General features: G+C 37.6%; 1 pseudogene; it reads right to left on the bottom strand.

The window, feature by feature from the left end:
• Positions 1-1,785: 1,785 nt before the first annotated feature.
• On the bottom strand, positions 1,786-3,003 carry LOC143685962 (pre-mRNA-splicing factor RBM22 pseudogene; annotated as a pseudogene).
• Positions 3,004-6,053: the final 3,050 nt, after the last annotated feature.

Here is a 6,053-nt window from a genome sequence, read left to right as displayed (position 1 = left end):
TGGTTCAGTGGTAGAATGCTTCCCTTCCATGCGGGAAACCCGGGTTGGATCCCTGCACCATGCACCCAAAAAATAAAGCAATATACAAATTTTTGTAAAACTTTAGAAAATACATAAACAAAGAAGAAAAGGAGCCATGATATCTTTATCCACAGAGAACTCATTTCGATGTATAGCTTTTTTCTGTTTACAATAAATTTGAGTAAAATTGGGATCACACTGTGTATGCTATTTTGCAAGTGACTTTTTTCTTTCTTTCTTTTTTTTTCGCATGGGCAGGCACCAGGAAGCAAGTTGCTTTTTCACTTAAAAATGTATTATGAAAGTAACATTTCCCCATGTCCTAAAATATTCTCCTACAGGATCTTTTCTTTTTAAGTTTTGAGTACTATCACATCACATGGATGTATCGATGTCTTCAAGCAATCTTATTACTAGATGTTCAGATACTTTCCAGGTTTTTGCTATTATTTAAAAAATGCCTCAGTGAACATTTTTGAGGATAAACATTTATGAAATGTAACTCTTTTTTTTTTTTGGAAAATTGACCATTTTTAATACTTTCAAAATGCAACACAGACAACACCGTTCTACCACAATGTGGTTCTGGCCCAATGTGTGATGCATGTGTGTTATTTACTGGACGAACTTGAAATAGACAAATTGCTTCTCAGCAGGATGACCCACAATTTTCTGAATGTTGACAATGACAATTTTTGTAATTTTGCAACAACCTCTGCAATATTAGATTCAGAAATGTTTTCTAAATATAAGGCTATTATGCATACCTCACATAGTAGACAGTTGATTAAAGCAGAAGGTCAAGTGAAAAGTGGCTTTAATTCTCCATGCTGTGTTAACAAGCTTTAACCTTAAAAATTAATAAATAACGTGCAACACTAAAAAAAAAAAAAACCACAAACAACACAATACAGCATTACATTTCTTTTACCATCTATGATTCACTTATATCCAAACATTTGAAGTCCCAGCTGTAAGCCACAAGTCTTCCATCCAAACACTCTCCAACACTTTTTGTTTCAGTTTTTTAAGGCGTGTCACAGGAAGTTCTTTAAAATAATTTCATTCCAGATACCAAGCAAGCTCAATGATGATATACAGCTCCATGGAATTTGGTTTCCATCTGATTGACAGGAATAAAAAGTAACTTTTGTCTTTTTGTAGGCATAAAGAAGCAAAGCTAGCAGGCAGATTCCTTTAGTAACAAATGAGGAAAAGAGAAGGAAAAAAAAGATCTGGACTGTCCTGGGTGCTGGTTTCTATTTGTCTTTCTGAGGGTGTGACTTCAGAATTCAATCACACTCATGCCACTACAATGATTAGAATTAGCAATTTTTTTTAAGATGATAAAAAGGAAAATACCTAATGAACATAAAAGTGGTCAAAAGTTTTTTTTAAGCACAGGTCAATTTTTTTCTCCAAAATAAAAATACAAAATGAACATATAATTGAGATGGTAACTCTATTGGACATTCCAATTCATCCAGTCACTTGTCCCCCATATAGAAAAGGGGAGCAGCCATTAGGTTTTATTAGTAATGTTACAGTAGTAACCAGATGTGTTAATGGTAGCTTATTTGATGTCCATCAGTCCTTCGAATACATGTAGGAAAGCACGGCTGTAGTTCTCTGACTGTCCACGTCAGAACACATTCAGCTACCACGGAAATTAAAAAGGAAGAAAAATATATTTATTCCAAGATTCATTTACTGGGTAATGAGAGCGCCCTTTCTTCTGTAGAGCCCAAATGTGGTGATAATGTGCTAGGGGAAGCTGTGTTTCTCAGCATGAGCGCCCATCCTCTAAAGATCCTAAGAAGGATAGTGGGTTGGTCCTGGAGCCCTCATGAAAGGAGGGGCTGGTTCCATTGGATGGAACATTAAAACCTTGGGATGGAGGCGGAGCAATACCAGGGGGTGGTGGCGGGGCAGTGGTCACCACTGCTGGAGGACCATAGGAGGGTAGGGTGAAGTAGTTGGCTGGAGGAGGAGGTAGGAGGGCTCCTGGCAGCCCTGGAACAGGTAGCTTGTTTCCAGAGTTTGTGGTTCCATCCCTCTCTTTTTCTTTTCCTCTGGCTGCTTGGGATCTTCCTTCATTTTATGTTGAGGCTGCAGCCATTGACAACCAACTTATTAAAAGATTTTGGGGGGCAGCCACTTCTGCAGCTTGCCTTGTGTGGCAAACTGGATAAAAAACACACTGCTGTCTCTGCACAATAGTTATTATCCGAATCTCTCAAAACTGGTAGAAATGATGTCTCAGTAATGGTATCTCCCAGACCAACATATAGTGTGGTGATGGTCTTGTCCTCTGGTGGGTCTGGGTGAGGCATTGTTGAAGCCCACTTTAGAATCTTATCTGCCACATGATAATTGATTCCATAATATCCATCTTTGATATTCTGATCAGCAAGGGGGTCATCTGGATCTGTAGGCTTCTCATGTCTGTATGAATACTTCTCTCTTACATTCTTCTTTCACCCAGAAGAAGTAAATGTGGGGTCAACTCCATTTATAGTAGGGTGTGGTCTGGGCCAGTTTGAGTAGCATGTCACTGGTGGACGTGGCTTTCCCCAGCATACCAACGAATGGTGTTCCATCAGAGTGAGAAATCTCTCTCTCCACATTCTGTGTGTAGTACTCTTTGCTGACATCTGCCTTTGGCATATCATCCTTAAAAGACAATCCCACATCCTGAGCCCAGATGAGTAGGCCATATTCTAGGTCCAAGAGGCATGTCTGGCAGACGGCCTTCAATTTGATGCAGGTTTGGCGGACTTAGGTCTTAAAATGCATGCGAACCCCAGGGCACCAGCAAAACACTGTGAATGGCCTGGCACAGATTTTGCATTCCTTCCCATATTTTCCTTTGGTCATTTGGATATACGGGTGTTCTCCAAGACACGTCTGGCACAGTATGGGGAAGTTGGTATCCTCCTGGTTCTGCCTGTTATAGGTATTGGATCTCAGAGAGGTCGCCATCTGGACAGCGTCTGGAGGCAGCGGTGGCTTTCTAGTTGGAAGAGAGGATGCCACAATACCATCAGGCTGAAATGCAACTCATTTTAAAAATTAATCTAAAACAGAATATTCAGGATGATAAACTCCTGGCTTCAAAAGTGATAAAACGCCCATTTTGTTTGATTGTTGGGTTACATGATTATTTGATGTTTTGAATTCTTAGAACATTATTCTTCCATAGTCCAATTAAGAGAATGGGTTGGTATGTAACTGTGTGGTTGTGAAAACCTTGTGTCTGATGCTCCTTTTATCCAGAGTATGGGCAGATGAGTAAAAAAAATATGAATAAAATATAAATAATTATTAGGCGGATGAGGGGTAAAATAAATTGGGTAGATTGAAATACTAGTGGTCAATAAGAGGGAGTGGTATAGGGTATGGGATGTGTGAGTTTTTTCTTTTTTCTTTTTATTTCTTTTTTTGGAGTGATGCAAATGTTCTGAAAATGATCATGGTGATGAATATACAACTATGTGATGATATTGTGAGCCACTGATTGTATGTCATATGTGGACCATATGTGTGTGAAGATTTGTCAATAATTTTTTTTTTAAAGAGAATGGGTTAGTAATCTACATATATATGAATTCTAGCTATCTAGCTTTAGAAGTTTTCATAAACAATACAAATGATACACTCACCTGATAATACAAATCTGTCTGGAAATTTCCGTAAATGTGTTACATTTTCTTTACAGTTATAAATTTCCCTCTCAACACTGCCTTTGGTGCAGACTATAAGTTTGGTATGTTGTGTTTACATTTTCATTTGTCTCAAGATATTTCCTAATTTCCCTTGTGATTTCTTCTTTCACCCATTGGTTGTGTTTAATTTCCACAGATTTGTTAATTTTCCAGATTTTCCTCCATTATTCATTTCTAGCTTCATTCCATTGTCAGATAAGATACATTGTGCATTTCAACGATTTTTAACTTATTGCAATTTTTTTCTTTTTTAGTAAAGTTGTGGGTTTATAGAATAATCATGCATAAAATACCACCCTATTATTAATAACTTGCTTTGGTGTTGTTACAATTGTTGATTGCCATGAAAAGGAATAAAGTTATGATACATAATACAACATAGATAAACCTTGAAAACTTACAGTAAGTGAAAGAAGTCAGCTATGAAATATTACATATTTTGTGTAAAATGTTCTTAATAGGCAAATCGAGAGAAACTGAAAATAGATTAGTGTTTTGTCAGGGGGTTGGGGAGAGGGAGGAATGTGGAGTGACTACTAATGGGTATAAAGTTCCTTTCTTGGGATAATGAAATGTTCTGGAATTCAATAATAGTGATATGTGCACAGCCTTTTGACTACATTAAAACCTACTGAATTTTTTTGTACACCTTGAAAGGTTGAATTTTATGATATGTGAATTATATCTCAATTAAAAATAATTTAAAAAGGATAATATTAAAATATAGCAAGCAACTTAATAGCAATAAAGTCATTAGCATAGAGGAAATTGACAAATGCCTTAAAAACACAACTTACCAAAAACTGATACAAGCAGTAATAAAAATTTAAATTAGTCTTCTATCAGCTAAAGAAATTGAATTAGTGATTAAAAACCTTCCCATAAAGAAAATTCTAGATTCCTATGGTTTTACTAGTGAATTCTGTCAAACGCTTAAGAAAGTAATAATATCAGTTTTACACAAGGTATTTCAGAAAATAAAGAAGGAACTGTTCCCAATTCCTTTTTATGATGGTAACTTGACACTCATAGCAAAATCTGACAAGGACATTTAAAAAAAGAAAATTACAGTCAGCATCTCTCATGAACATAGATACAAAAATCCTTAACAAAATGTTAGGATATCAAATGCAGCGATATATAATAAATGATGACACAGCATGAGCAAAGGGATTTATTCCAGGAATGCATAGTTGGTTTAAGGTTCAAACATCAATCTGTATAATTCACCATATTAACCAAATAAAGAAGTCAAAACATAATCAGCATTGTTTAGAAAAGTATTTGCTGAATGAATGAGAGTGCCTCAATAAAAATGATCATAGTCCTTACTATGGAAAAAGTAAGGACTTTGTTGGACCTCTTTATACTTATTTTATTAAGAATAGATTCCCCCCCACTGTGTTTGTGTATGACAGCAAGGGTCACATACGACAACCTTTTTAGTATACAGAGAGTCTCAAAGTCAGGATTTTAGGATCATTTCTGTCTCTAGACCTTTCTAGCCTTCTTTCAAATGGGTACAACAATCAGTGTCCTTCATGAGGGGTTGAGTGCTAGAGGGTTGGGTGTTGGAACCACCCTCACAATCTCACGAGCATTGCACTGGTAGAAATAATAGGCTTAATCAAAATATATTTGTAGGCAAATGAAGTTAATTACTCCACCTAGTTCTCCCAACCTACAGGGGCAAAATGTCATCTGGTTAAGCCAGCCAGTCATCTGCTGGGACATCCAACTTCTTTGTGACCAGCTGGGATCATGTTTGACTTGAGGAGCTGCTCTACTGGTGTGACGACTCACAAACACACCCTCCAGCTCAGGAGAGCCATCTGGAGAGCCCATTACAAGGGTTCGCATTGACGCTGTCCCATTCTCACCGGTGTTAGTATGCTTCGTGTGTGTTTCATTTTGGTTCCACAAAAAGAAAGAAAGGTATTATTACAGGGCTCCCCATTTTGCAGATGAGGAATCCATGTCCCTAGGCAAAATCGACCTCTTGCCATATTCCCACTCCTGATTTGTCTTCTCCATGTATGAGAAGGCAGGTCGACATGTAACTCACATCTTAGTCCTTCAGCACTCAGTACAATGCCTGTTGCATAGTGGGCCTAAGTAAACACATACTGCACCGAAGTTGATAAACATAAAGTATGTTCCTCCTCATCTCCGCTGTCTAATCAGCCCTTCTCAGCCTTTCAGCCTGGTAAGACAATTCTACAGGTATTCCAGCATGAGTCACCAGGCCACCTCACCCGGGAAAGCTAGTCACATGGAATTTTATCGTGTTTCTTTCCTGGAAACTGC

Source organism: Tamandua tetradactyla, chromosome 6 (assembly GCF_023851605.1).
Source record: "Tamandua tetradactyla isolate mTamTet1 chromosome 6, mTamTet1.pri, whole genome shotgun sequence".
NCBI classification, from domain to species: domain Eukaryota; kingdom Metazoa; phylum Chordata; class Mammalia; order Pilosa; family Myrmecophagidae; genus Tamandua; species Tamandua tetradactyla.
Note: the sequence above shows the minus strand (reverse complement) of the source record. Positions and strands in the feature narration are given on the sequence as shown.